Source organism: Bubalus kerabau, chromosome X, assembly GCF_029407905.1.
Source record: "Bubalus kerabau isolate K-KA32 ecotype Philippines breed swamp buffalo chromosome X, PCC_UOA_SB_1v2, whole genome shotgun sequence".
Lineage (NCBI taxonomy): Eukaryota > Metazoa > Chordata > Mammalia > Artiodactyla > Bovidae > Bubalus > Bubalus kerabau.
In genome coordinates this window covers 11,364,778-11,379,586 of record NC_073647.1, presented here as the reverse complement: position 1 = coordinate 11,379,586, position 14,809 = coordinate 11,364,778, and the positions used below count along the sequence as shown (strand labels likewise).

At 38.4% G+C, this 14,809-nt stretch overlaps 1 long non-coding RNA gene across 1 annotated transcript in view; it reads left to right on the top strand.

The window, feature by feature from the left end:
• The first annotated feature begins 2,931 nt into the window (after positions 1 to 2,931).
• LOC129639604 (uncharacterized) overlaps positions 2,932 to 14,809 on the top strand; it is a 30,583-nt gene continuing 18,705 nt past the window's right edge. Inside the window, exons 1-2 of the long non-coding RNA XR_008708500.1 lie at positions 2,932 to 3,066; positions 5,947 to 6,095. This is a non-coding gene — a long non-coding RNA (uncharacterized LOC129639604). The remainder of the gene's footprint in view (positions 3,067 to 5,946; positions 6,096 to 14,809) is intronic.

Below are 14,809 nucleotides of genomic sequence, written 5' to 3'. Positions count from 1 at the left end.
TGAAAGTGAAAGAGGAGAGTGAAAAAGTTGGCTTAAAACTCAACATTCAGAAAACTAAGATCATGGCATCTGGTCCCATCACTTCATGGGAAATTGATGGGGAAACAGTGGAAACAGTGTCAGACTGTATTTTCTTGGGCTCAAAAATCACTGCAGATGGTGACTGCAGCCTTGAAATTAAAAGATGCTTGCTCCTTGGAAGAAAAGGTATGACCAACCTAGACAGCATATTAAAAAGCAGAGACATTACTTTGCAACAAATGTCCGTCTAATCAAAGCTATGGTTTTTCCAGTAGTCATGTATGGATGTGAAATTTGGACTATAAAGAAAGCTGAGCACTGAAGAATTGATGCTTTTGAACTGTGGTGTTGGAGAAGACTCTTGAGAGTCTCTTGGACTGCAACGAGATCCAGCCAGTCCATCCTAAAGGAAATCAGTCCTGAATATTCATTGGAAGGACTGATGTTGAAGCGGAAACTCCAATACTTTGGCCACCTAATGAGAACTGACTCATTTGAAAAGACCCTGATGCTGGGAAAGATTGAAGGCAGGAGAAGGGGATGACAGAAGATGAGATGGTTGGATGGCATCACTGACTCAATGGACATGAGTTTGAGTAAACTCTGGGAGTTGGCTATGGAGAGGAAGTCTGGCATGCTGCAGTCCAAGGGATGGCAAAGAGTCGGACATGACTGAGTGACTGAACTGAACTGAGCAGGAACTAGGACTCTGCCCCAAGGCTGCACTATTATTTCTTGACTTTCCCCTTTTGTCTCCACAACTCCTCCTTCCCTAATTAGCAACTGTTTGAACCTCCGGTTGGAACTGAGGGACTGAATAAAGCCTATTTCCTGTAATCAAGAGATGGGAGACACAGAAAGGCTTTTGTGTCCAGGAGGCCCACAGGGCCCTGCTGTGTATCAGTCTCAGCAAGCAGTCTGATGCATTTGGGAGTCTGGGTTCAGTTCAGTTCTGTCGCTTAGTCGAGTCCGATTCTTGGCAGAATTCTAACCAGTGGATGAAGATCTATGGCTAGGAGCTGAGCCTAGCAGGAGTATTGCAGCCCTAATCAGGAGAACCTGCAAGAATTAAGAGGTAGGAAACAGGTCTGAAGCCCAGGTGAGTTGAAGGAGACCTTTGGGTGCTTAAGGTCTTTCAGGTTATAAATTTACACAGGCTGAATAGAATGAAGAAGAATTTTTTTTTCTACCGTGATACTTATGAAGTGGTAGCCAAAGTGGAGAGAGAATACATGGGGGCATGATTGCTAGAAGTACTCCCTAGAAAGCTCTTTCAAGCCGCACCTCCCCACCCACTCAAGAATATCTCTTTAGGAAGACTTTAAAGCACGTTTCCCTGTTACATTTCCTCTGCTCATGTATTAGGGGATGGGGAATTATAAATCAAAATGTTTCCCAGATTACTAAAGTGATTGTTACTTTTAATAATAAACAGCAATTGAATTCTTTAGGCCGTGATTATGATAATACTGCATTGTTTTCTGTAAGGCAAAGCTTTTCAAATTGGCAACTCTTTTTGATTTCACAAAGTGGGGCAGAGGATGAATTAAGGTGGGCTAGAATTTATTGATTTGGAGAAACTAGTCAGGTTAGAGAATATTGTAGCAATCCAAGTGAGATGCTGGTAATTTGCCAGGAGAGTGATGGTAATGGAGGAATGAAAATAGATAGTTTGGAAATATATTTTGGTTATAAAATCAACAGGACACGGTAACCGGTTGGATATGTGTCTAGCGTGGTGTGAGAGAGAAAGAGGTGTCAGGTAAATCTTAGGCTTCTGACTCACATATTTGGATGTATGATGGTGCCATTAACTAGTAAAGGGGACACTAGAAGCAATTAGGTTTGGAGATAGAAAACTCTCAGTTCAATTGTAGAGGTATTGCATTTGCAGTGCTTTTGAATCTTTGAAAGGGAGTATTGAGTGGGAAGTCTGAAGTTCAACAGAAAGGTCTATGCTGGATACATAAATTAGGTGAGTCATTTATGACTCACACTATACATATTATTCTGTAATTTGTTTTTCATCTTTAATATGTCTTATACAGCCTCCACTCAATATATATATATTCATTTCATTTAATAGTCATATAATCTATAGTATGTGCAAATGTACTATAATTTATTCAACCATTTTCTTATCAAATGAACATGTAGATTGGCTCCAGAATTTTTAAAAGTATTACAAATGCTGCAATAAACAAACTTACACATATATCTTGTTGTACTAGTAATGCTTTTATTTGTGGTGGATAAATTCTCAGAAGTGAGATTGCTGGATCAAAAGCTATGTACATTTTAATTTTAATAAATATTTCCAGGTTGGCCATATAATAGGATGGTTGAGAGCAGGAGCTGTGGAATAAAAGTGTCAGGTTTCAAACCTTGACTCCACCATTTACTAGCTTTATAACCATGAACAAGTTAGTTACTCTCCTCTGCCTTCCTCCATTTCCTCTTCTGTAATTAGGATGTACCTATCTCATGTGGCTGGCGTGAGGATTAAATGATTTAATAGATTTGTATTGTATGAACAGCTTAGAAATTTTGGGACACACAATGAACTTAGTAAAAGTTGTTATTATTGTTTTAAAAAAACTGTAGTTTATTTATAGTTCTACCCACAACATTGGAGAATACCTACTTCCCTCACACACTCAACAGCACAGTATGTTATCAATTAAAAAATTGTTGCTATGACTTCAAGTTCTGATCATAACAGAGTAGGTGGTATCAGGCTACTCTCCTGCCATGAATGGCTGCAAAAACTGGACAGAAATACTTAAAACAACCATTTATAAGCATTTGACAGAAAGCAAAGCAGGGTGGCAATCCTTGAGAGAGAGAGGAAGGATCTGATTCACGCCCAGCATTTACCTAGGTGATTTCCCTCCGTATATTTCCCAAGGTGGCAGAATCCATGCTCAGACTGGTGGTCTCTCTGGGCAGAAGAAGCAGGAATTAGAGTTTGGGCCTGCTAAAGTGGTTGGAATTTGTGAGCTGGTTGCCAGAGAGACTGGAGCCATGGAGAGGAAGCCCCAGAAGGTACCATGTTGTCATAATAATTCCTAGCATGTACCAGGCAGTGGATTTTCACTTTAATCTAATTTTTTACACTAAGCTTATGAACAAGGCTAATTAGAAGTAGGTTTAGTATTATCCCTATTTTACTGATGTGTGTTTATTATTTCCCCTTTTTATTGTTGTTTAGTCACTAAGTCATGTCTGACTCTTTGCAACCCCATGGAGTGCACACCAGGCTTCCCTGTCCTCCCGGAGTTTGCTTGAACTCATGTCCATTGAGTGGGTGAAGCCATCCAACCATCTCATCCTCTGTCGCCTCCTTCTCCTCCTACCCTCAATCTTTCCCAGCACTGGGGTCTTTTCCAATGAGTTGGCTCTTTGCATCCAGTGGCCAAAGTATTGGAGCTTCAGCATCAGTCTTTCCAATGAATATTCAGGGTTGATTTCCTTTAGGACTGACTAGTTTGATCTCCTTTCTGTCCAAGGGACTCTCAAGAGTCTTCTCCAGCACCACAGTTTGAAGGCATCAGTTCATCACTCAGCCTTCTTGATGGTCCAAAGAAGTATGTATTCACATACATACTACTTTTTATAGACAGAGGAAAAATAGAGGTACAGAGAGGTTAAGTAATTTCCCCAAGTCACATAGCTCACAGTGGTAAGAATGGATTTGAATCCAGGTAGCTCCTACACCATAGTGCCTTCCTGAAGAGCAGGTGCTGGTCTAAGTATCTTATATTATATTAACTCATAAAGGAGCTATCATTATCATTCCCACTTTAAAGAGAACTTCCAGCTAGGCATTGCTGGATCTGAGATTCAAACTCAGATAATGAGGCTCTAAAGTTTTTGCTCTTAAATACCACATCACCTCTATTCTTTTTTTCTTTGGAGTTTTTATCTGGAATGGTTCCAGAATTCAATATCTATTAATTATTATTTGTTGGCAAAATTGTATGGATTTTCTCTTTAATTTTTTAATACAAATTATATTGTTAGATTTCCTAACATCTTTCATAAACTGCTGGATTTTTGTTGTCTTATTTAGAGTGTTTACATTTGTATGGTGAATGCTTTTTATTTTTTATATGTTTATAATGTTTTGTATTTAAGTTATAAAAACTTTGTAAAATAAATTGGAAAGTTTTGCATCTTTTATACATATCCTATGTTTTTTTAATGTTCTTTAAAATTTTTTATTGTGGTAAAATACCATTTTAACCATTTTTAACTGTACACTTCGTTGGTATTAAGTACATCTGTACCATTGTACACTCATCACTACCATCCATCTCTATAACTCTTTTTGTCTTGCAAAACTGAAAATCTATATCCACTTAGCAATAACTCTCCATTCATCTTGCCTAGCCTCCTGCAACTTCCTTCTACTCTCTGGGTGTATGTATTTGACTACTCTATGTATTTCATAAAAGTGGATTTTTGTCTTCATGTTTGGCTTGCTTCACTTCAGCATAATGTCATCAACATTCATTTGTGTTGTAGCATGTGTTGGAATTTCCTTCCTTTTTAAGTCTAAATAACATTTCATTGCATATTTTTACTTTATTTTCCTTATTGACTTGTCTGTTGATAGACATTTCTTTCTACTTTTGTGGCTATTGTTAATGATGTTGCTATGAATGTGGCTGTAGAAATAGTTTTTTAAAACCTGCCTTCAATTATTTTGGGGTGTATACCCAGAAGTGGTTTTGCTGGACCATACAGTAATTCTATTTTTAATTTTTTGAGGAACAACCATAATTCTGTCCACAATGGCTAGATTATTGTAAGTTTCTATCAATAGTGCAGAAGATTTCCAGTTTCTCCATATCCTCACCAATGCTTGTTATTTTCTGTTCTTTTTTTTTTTTTGATAGAAGCCATATCTTTTTGTGTGCTTATTGATTTTGCTGTGTGCTGTGCTTAGTTGCTCAGTTGTGTCGACTTTTTGTGACCCCATGGACTGCAGCCCGCCAGGCTCCTCTATCCATGGGGATTCTCCAGGCAGAAATACTGGAGTGGGTTGCCATGCCCTCCTTCAGGGGATCTTCCCAACCCAGGGATCGAACCCAGGTCTCCTGCAGAGCAGGTGTATTCGTTACTAACTGAGCCACCAGGGAAGCCCCTTTATTCCAATACCATATTGTTTTGATGGCAAATAGATAGGGAAACAATGTATACAGTGACAGACTTTATTTTCTTGGGCTCCAAAATCACTGCCAATGATGACTGCTGCCATGAAATTAAAAGATGCTTGCTCCTTGGAAGAAAAGCTATGACCAACCTAGACAGCATATTATAAAGCAGAGACATTACTTTGCCAATAAAGGTCTGTATAGTCAAAGCTATAGTTTTTCCAGTAGTCGTGTATGGATGTGCTGAAACTCCAATACTTTGGCCACCTGATGTGAAGAGGCGACTCATTAGAAAAGACCCTGATGCTGGGAAAGAGTGAAGGCAGGATGAGAAGGGGACGACAGAGGATGAGATGTTTGGATGGCATCACTGACTTAATGGACATGAGTTTGAGAAAGCTCCAGGAGATGGTGAAGGACAGGAAAGCCTGGTGTGCTGCATTCCATGGGGACATGACTGAGCAGCTGAACAACAACAAATTGTTTTGATTACCATAGGTTTGTAGTTGGTTTTGAGATGATGAAATATGAATCTTCCAGCTTTGTTCAAGAGTGCTTTAACTATTCAGGTATTTTGAGATGCTATGTAAACTTTAGGGTGGATTTTTCTATTTCTGCAAAAAATATCATTGGGATTTTGATAAGGATTTCATTGAGTCTGTAGATCACTTTGGGTAGTATTGAAATCTTCACAATATTAATTCTTCTAATACATGGACATGGGTTATCTTTCCATTTATTTATGTCTTCTTTAATTTCTTTTCAGGTTTCCCTGCTGGCTCAGATGGTAAAATTATCTGCCTGCAGTGCGGGAGACCCAGGTTCAATCCCTGGGTTGGGAAGATCCCCAGAAGGAGGAAATGGCAACCCACTCCATTACTCTTGCCTGGAAAATCCCATGGACGAAGGAGCCTGGTAGGCTACAGTCCATGGGGTCCCAAAGAGTCAGACACAACTGAGCGACTTCACTTTCTAATTTCTTTCAACAGTGCTTTGTAGTTTTCATTATACAAGTCTTTTCCCTCCTTAGATAAGCTAATTTCTAAATATTTTTATTTGATGCTATTGTAAGTGGAATTTTTTAAAAATTTCCTTTTCAGAGTGTTTACTGGTAGTGTATAGATAAGCAACTGATTTTTGTGTGTCTATTTTGTATGCAGCTACTTTGTTAAATTCATCTAGTAGTTCTAACAGCTTCTGTGTGTGTGTGTAATCTGTAAAGTTTTTATACATTTAGGATCACATCATTTGTAAATAAGCAGTTTTACTTTTTCCTTTCTAATTTGGATACCTTTAATTTTTTTCTAATAAGAATTAATAACCTAATTAGACTAATAGCCTAATAATTTCTGATAGCTTAATTGCTCTGTCTAGAACTTCCAGTACCATGTTGAATAGAGGTGGTGAAAGTGTGCATTCTTGCCTTATCCTTATCTTAGAGTAAAATCTTTGTCCTTCACAACTTAATACAATGTTTTCTATGAGTTTTTTATATATGACTTTTATTATGTTGAGGTAGTTTCTGTCCATTCCTAGTTTGCCCATAGCTTTTAATACAAATTAAAAAGTACTTTTTTTGCAGAGATAAATTTTGGGTAAGTCATGATTTCCATTTTAATTTTTTCTTTTATCCAAGCACTTATCACTTTCCAGATGGCCAAGATATTCTTATATTTTTGTTATTGATTTCTAATTTTTTGTACTATTGTTAGGTAATGGGGTCTTTAAAAACTTTATGAATATATTAAAGCTCCTTTGTGTGGAGGACATCACTGATTTTAATAAATATTCCATAGCCATAAGAAGAAAGTACATACTTTCTTTGAAGGGGACAGAAAATTTTGATTGAATAACTCCCATTCTCCATTTTTCCTTTCTGCTTTGTCATTTCCAAAAGACATCTATTAACATTCTTCACTATGTGTAGTTATACTGCTTTCTCTGTCTAATTCTGGGAAACTTTGCTGTTTTATTGCTTGGTGCATAAATATTTGTGATGGCTATATCTTCTTAGTATCTTTCACCACCACGCCAGCTTTAAGTCTTTGTTCAAATGTTACCTTTTTAGATAGGCTTCTAAAAGGCACTGCTCACCACTCTTTTGCATACATTTCATCTTCCCTTGTTTTGAGTTTTTTGATTTGCTGTAGTTTTCATTTGGGAATATTCTTTCTTTGAATGATTTACTTATAAAGAGTACATGAATGGTGTACTTTCTGAACTCATGTTTACAAGTGTTTCTTACTCTCCCATATGAATATTACTTTAAATCCTTTTTTCTACATATATTTCTTTCAGGATTGAAGAAGAGAGATTTCGTGCTAGTCTAAGTCTTTGTTATGAAAGATTCTTTACCATCTGAACCACCAGGGAAGCCCAATTCTATGTTATAAACAACCTTTAAAAAATCCTATCTAGATATCTATAAAATTTTCCTTTTTTTGTAGCTTAGGTTTTTTTTTTTTTTTTTTTTTTTTTTTGCTTAGGTGTTTTAATAGGCTTTCTAGGTGTGCTTCTTTTTTCATTAGTGGTTCTTAAAATTTGGGATCACTTTTAATCTGAAATCTAAAGTTTTTCTAGTTTAGAGAATTTTTCTTTTATTGTTTCTCTGATTACTCATTTCCACCTATTTTTTTTTTCTCTTCTTGTACAACTATTGCTTAGTGATTAGTTTTCTGGACCTGCTCTCAATATACCTTATCTTTTCATTGATAAATCCCATTTCAATGTATTTTCCTCTATGTTTACAAATATATCTTTTATCTTCTAGTTTTTAGCATTGATCATTCTATTTGACATTTTCACTGCTGAATTTTTAAAAGGTGAAAAAATGTTTTTTGGTTTCCCCATTTCTGTGTCTCTTTAGGGCTTCTTGCTGTTTTCATCTTAATTTTTCCTCTTTCCCTTACAATTAGTTCTGTCCCAATTACAGTCATGCATTATAGTTGTTCAGATTGATTGTTCTCTCATGTTACTGAATTTCCTTAGCTGTATTATGAATTTTCAATACATACTTATGGATGTCTTCATTCAGTACACATGTAGTTCAGGTTGTTAAGGGTCTCTCTGGCAATAGTGAATTGGAAGGTGTTGGATGATAGAGTAAGGATTTTTATTCCAGTATTCCCTTAGCAAGTCAAAGAAGAAATGGAACCTTACTATGATGTATGTATGTGTGCTTGTGTATGTGGTCTTTCTGTTCTGTCTTCCTTCCTTCAGTGCAAGTATTGATAGAAAAGCTCATGAAGGAATTCCCTGGTGGTCCAGTGGTTAGGACTCTGTGCTTTCACTGCCAAAGGTCCAGATTCAGTCCTTGGTCAGGAAACTAAGATCCTACAAGCCATGTGGCATGGCCAGGGAAAAAAAGTGCATGAAATGGGAGCAATGCAGCTATTGCCCTCTAGGGATGCCTGAGATCAGCAAAATGAATTATCTTCATAAGACTGCTCTGGAAAGTGGAAGAACATTACTCAAAACCACTTACTTCCTCCTTGACCCTTCCTTTATTGTTCTGAAAAATGACATCATGCACTTGTTATGTCCTCTGGAGACATGGTGTTCTTTGATCCAATTAAGATTCTCTGTAGATTTTTTCACCATCAAACGATGCTTATTTAAGATAAGTAGTCCTCAGACATGACTAGGTATTAGAATCACCTTGTATATGTGTACACTCATTTGCTCAGTCATGTCCATGTGGTCCCATGCACCATAGCCCATCAGGCTCTTCTGTCTATAGGATTTCCCAGGTAAGAATACTGGAGTGGGTAGCCATTCCCTCCTCCAGGGGATCTTCCTGACCCAGGAATAGAGCCCATGTCTCTTGCATTGGCAGGTGGATGGGAAAGTGAGGAAAGTGAAGTGGCTCAGTCGTGTCTGACTCTTTGCAACCCCATGGACTGTAGCCTACCACGCTTCTCAATCCATGGGATTTTTCCAGGCAACAATACTGGAGTGGGTTGCCATTTCCTTCTCCAGGGGATCTTCCTGACCCAGGGATTGAACCCGGGTCTCCTGTATTGTAGGCAGACACTTTACTGTCTGAGCCACTAGGGAAGCCCATTAGAATCACCTTGGAACATGAAAAAAAAAAAAAAGTACTATCTGCCTCTTTCCCCTCTCCTAGGATAACTGGATCAAAAGTTTTGGTGATAGAATCTAGGCACTTAGGCTACCATTTTCCAAATTGTTTACTGGATAGTTTCTTCTACATATCATGTTTATTACCTACCTTCAGGCAAGAGGTCAATAAGCATTTTCTAAATAAACCAATTGATAAATGTAATTTTAAAAATTTATAATAGTCATTTGAATATGTATTTGCACATTATATAAAACCCTAAAGCCCCAAAGTATATACAGCAAGTCTCTCTCCCAGCCCTGGTTCTTAGTCATCCAGTTCCTCTCCCTAGTGGAAATCACTGTTGCTAGTTTCTTGTATATTCTTGCAGAGACATTCTGTGCATATTTGAGCATATTGTACCAACCAGTCTCCCATTAAAGGACCTGTAGATAGATTTCAATCTGTTGCTATTACCAACATTGCTGCAATGATAAATACTTTTTCTACCTGAATCTCTTTGTGTATATCTGTATCATTCCTAGAAATGAAGTTATTAAATCAAAGAATACAAAATGTCCTTCTATTCCTGGTATCAGTCTCACTTAGTTATAATAGTTTATTCTTTTAATATGCTACAGGATTCTATCTCATAATATTTAATTTAGAGTTTTTAAATAACCTCTATGAGCCATTCATAAATGAGAGTCATGTGTCTTTTGCCCAATTTCCTGTGCTTTTAAAATTTATTATTAGATAAAACTTTGGGAAAGACTGATAAAGTATTAACATGTTAACCTCTCATAAGTAACATATTTGTATTCAAACTGAAGCTTTCTGGGAAATGATGCTGTAATTCAGTAATACTGAAACTTTTTGCATTGCATTTGAATCACTTGTAGAACTTAAAAAAAAATACAGGCGTGCAGGCCATGCTCATGAACAGGGGTCAGCAAACTGTGGCCTGTGGATCAGATCTAAGTTGCTACCTGTTTCTGTAAATAAAAGTTTATTAGAAAATGGATACACTCTTTCATTTATATATAGTCTGTGGCTGTTTTCACACTACAGGGAAGAATTGAGTAGTTGTGACAGAGTCCATATGGCCAGGAAATCCTAACACAATTACTATCTGGATCTTTGTAGAACAAGTATGCTGTGCCGACCCTTGCTTTAATCTCATGGAATCAAAGCCTGGTACTGAGGCCTTGGTGTACATACAATGAAAAAGTTCCATCAAAGTTGCTCTTTATTTGCACCAAAGTTTGAGAACCAATATTTAGCACAAAGTTAAGTAACTAGGTGATTATTTTCTTCCTATGCCAGAGCTTTCTTCCTATAAGTTTGTCTATAATTTCCTGCCCTTGAACTTCCAACCCTTTGGATGGGGCTCTATGAATTTCCATAAGCTCTCCCTGCTATTATGTTCTTCGTCAATTCATTTCAGTCGCTCAGTCATATCCAACTATTTGCAACCCCATGGACTGCAGCACGCCAGGATTCATTGTCCATCACCAACTCCCAGAGCTTACTCAAATTCATGTCCATCGAGTTGGTGGTGCCATCCAACCATCTCATCCTCTGTCGTCCCCTTCTCCTCCTGCCCTCAATCTTTCCCAGCATCAGGGTCTTTTCAAATGAGTCAGCTCTTTGCATCAGGTGGCCAAAGTATTGGAGTTTCAGCTTCAGCATCAGTCCTTCCAATGAATAGTCAGGACTGATTTTCTTTAGGATGGACTGGCTGGATCTCCTTTCAGTCCAAGGGACTCTCAAGAGTCTTCTCCAACGCCACAATTCAAAAGCATCAATTCTTTGGCACTCACCTTTCTTTATAGTCCAACTCTCACATCCATACATGACTACTGGAAAAACCATAGCCTTTGACTCAGTTCAGTTCAGTTCAGTCGCTCAGTTGTATCCGACTCTTTGCAACCACAGCATGCCAGGCCTCCCTGTCCATCACCAACACCTGGAGTCCACCCAAACCCATGTCCATTGAGTTGGTGATGCCATCCAACCATCTCATCCTCTGTCGTCCCCTTCTCCTCCTGCCCTAAATCTTTCCCAGCATCAGGGTCTTTTCAAATGAGTCAGCTCTTCACATCAGGTGGCCAAAGTATTGGAGTTTCAGCTTCAACATCTGTCCTTCCAATGAACACCCAGAACTGATCTCCTTTAGGATGGACTGTTGGATCTCCTTGCAGTCTTTGACTAGATGGACCTTTGTTGGCAAAGTAATGTCTCTGCTTTTTAATGTTGGTCATAACTTTTTTCCCAAGGAGCAAGTGTCTTTTAATTTCATGGCTGCAGTCACCATCTGCAGTGATTTTCAAGCCCCCCCAAAATAAAGTCTGCCACTGTTTCCACTGTTTCCCCATATATTTGCCATGAAATGATGGGACCAGATGCCATGATCTTAGTTTTCTGAATGTTGAATTTTAAGCCAACTTTTTCACTCTCCTCTTTCATCAAGAGTCTCTTTAGTTCCTCTTTGCTTTCTGCCATAACGGTGGTGTCATCTGCATATCTGAGGTTGTTGATACTTCTCCTGGCAATCTTGATTCCCACTTGTGCTTCATCCGGCCCAGCATTTCTCATGATGTACTCTGCATATAAGTTAAATAAGCAAGGTGACAATATGCAGCTTTGACATACTCCTTTCCCTATTTGGAACCAGTCCATTGTTCCATGTCCAGTTCTAACTGTTGCTTCTTGACCTGCATACAGATTTCTCAAGAGGCAGGTCAGGTTGTCTGGGATTCCCATCTCTTTAGAATTTCCCACAGTTTGTTGTGATCCACACAGTCAAAGGCTTGGGATAGTCAATAAAGCAGAAGTCGATGTTTTTCTGGAACTCTTTTGCTTTTTTGATAATCCAACAGATGTTGGCAATTTGATCTCTGGTTCCTCTGCCTTTTCTAAAACCAGCTTGAACATCTGGAAGTTCATGATTCACATACTGTTGAAGCCTGGTTTGGAGAATTTTGAGCATTAGTTTGCTAGCGTTTGAGATGAGTACAATTGTGCAGTAGTTTGAGTGTTCTTTGGCATTGCCTTTCTTTGGGACTGGAATGAAAACTGACCTTTTCCAGTTCTGTGGCCACTGCTGAGTTTTCTAAATTTGCTGGCATATTGAGTGCAGCACTTTAAAAGCATCATCTTATAGGATATGAAATAGCTCAACTGGAATTCCATCACCTTCACTAGCTTTGTTTGTAGTGATGCTTCCTAAGGCCCACTTGACTTCGCGTTCCAGGATGTCTGGCTCTAGGTGAGTGATCACACCATTGTGGTTATCTGGGTCATGAACATCTTTTTGTACAGTTCTTCTGTGTATTCTTGCCACTTCTTCTTAATATCTTCTGCTTCTGTTAGGTCCATACCATTTCTGTCCTTTATTGTGCCTATCTTTGCATGAAATATTCCCTTGGTGTCTCTAATTTTCTTGAAGAGATCTCTAGTCTTTCCCATTCTATTGTTTTCCGCTATTTCTTGGCACTGATCACTGAGGAAGGCTTTCTTATCTCTCCCTGATATTCTTTGGAACTTTGCATTCAAATGAGTATCTCTTTCCTTTTCTCCTTTGCCTTTCATAGATTTTTGTTTTGTTTTGTTTTGTTTTTTCTTTTCTCAGCTATTTGTAAGGCCTCCTTAGACAGCCATTTTGCTTTTTTGCATTCTTATTCTTGGGGATGGTCTTGATCACTGCATCCTATACAGTGTCACAAACCTCCATCCATAGTTCTTCAGGCACTCTATCAGATCTAATTCCTTGAATCTATTTGTCACTTCCACTGTATAATTGTAAGGGATTTGATTTATGTCATACCTGAATGGTCTAGTGTTTTTCCCTACTTTCTTCAATTTAAGTCAGAATTTGGCAATTAGAAGTTCATGATCTGAGCCACAGTCAGCTCCCTGTCTTGTTTTTGCTAACTGTCTAGAGCTTCTCCATCTTTAGCCACAAAGAGTATAATCAATCTGATATTGGTATTGACCATCTGGTGATGTCCATATGTAGTCTTCTCTTGTGTTGTTGGAAGAGGGTGTTTGGTATGACCAGTAGATTCTCCTGGCAAAACTCTGTTAGTCTTTGACCTGCTTCATTTTGTACTCCCAAGGCCAAACTTGCCCGTTACTCCAGGTATCTCTTGACTTCCTACTTTTGCATTCCAGTTCCCTATAATGAAAAGGACATCTTTTTTTGGGTGTTAATTCTGGAAGGTCTTGTAGGTCTTCACAGAACCATTCAACTTCAGTTTCTTCAGCACTGCTGTTTGGGGCATAGACTTGGATTACCGTGGTATTGAATCTTTTGCCTTGGAAACGAACAGAGATCATTCTGTCATTTTTGAGATTGCATCCAAGTACTGCATTTCAGACTCTTTTATTGACTGTGATGGCTACTCCATTTCTTGTAAGGGATTCTTGCCCACAGTAGTAGATATAATGTTCATCTGAGTTAAATTCACCCATTCCAGTCCATTTTAGTTTGCTGATTCCTAAAATGTCGATGTTCACTCGTGCCATCTCCTGTTTGACCACTTCAAATTTGCCTTGATTAATGGATCTAACATTCCAGGTTCCTATGCAATATTCCTCTTTACAGCATCAGACTTTACTTCCATCACCAGCCACATCCACAACTGGATGGATGTTTTCTTCTTACCAGCCCTTAATTAAAGCCATAGTAACCAAAGAGTAAATGTTTATGGAATAATTGACTTGCCCATTCCTATTTTGAACAGTCCTATGGCCCAAACTTTGTTATACATATACTTACAGATATGTAGGCATGAATCTCAGTCTATAAACGTATGTGTGTACAAGAAATAAAACTATCTTTTCTAATAAATTCAAATTCAAAACCTTTATTCCAACAGAATTTGGAAAATTAATTGTAATTAGTTTTAGCACTTCACACGTCTTTCCTTTGAGTTGTATCTAAGTTATTGAAGGGTAGATGGAGAACTCAAATAGTGCCAAGAAATTGAGAGATGATCTATTTTGTCTTCAATATCATATGCCCATGTAGGTACCTGCCAGGATGCCCATGGCCCCATCTGAGTCTACATCAAATGTCCATAGACAGCACCAGAAGAAATGATCCTTGCTCCTAACTTCATGGCTCCATTGGGTTAATTGTTTTTTTCTCTTGCTACTTCCATGTCACACTTGTGTTCACAGAAATCGCTTAGTTCTTCTTGCACCTTAATGCCATGTAGTAATGCTCCCTGGTGGCTCAATGGTAAAGCATCTGGCTGCCAATGCCTGCGGTGTTCAGGACACGTGGGTTAAATCCCTGGGTCAGGAAGATCCCCTGAAGAAGCAATGGCAACTCACTCCAGTATTCTGGCCTGAAGAATCCCATGGACAGAGGACCCTGGCAGGCTACAGTCCATGGGGTTGCAAAGAATTGGACACGACTGAGGCACTAAACAACAGCAAAGCTCTGTAAGGCTATCTAGGTCCCCTTTTGCCTAGGCACATGTAAGTGCCATTTGTCTCGTGTATCTTATCATCTCCCAAATGGGGCCTGAATTCCCTATTTCTTGGAAACAAAAAAACC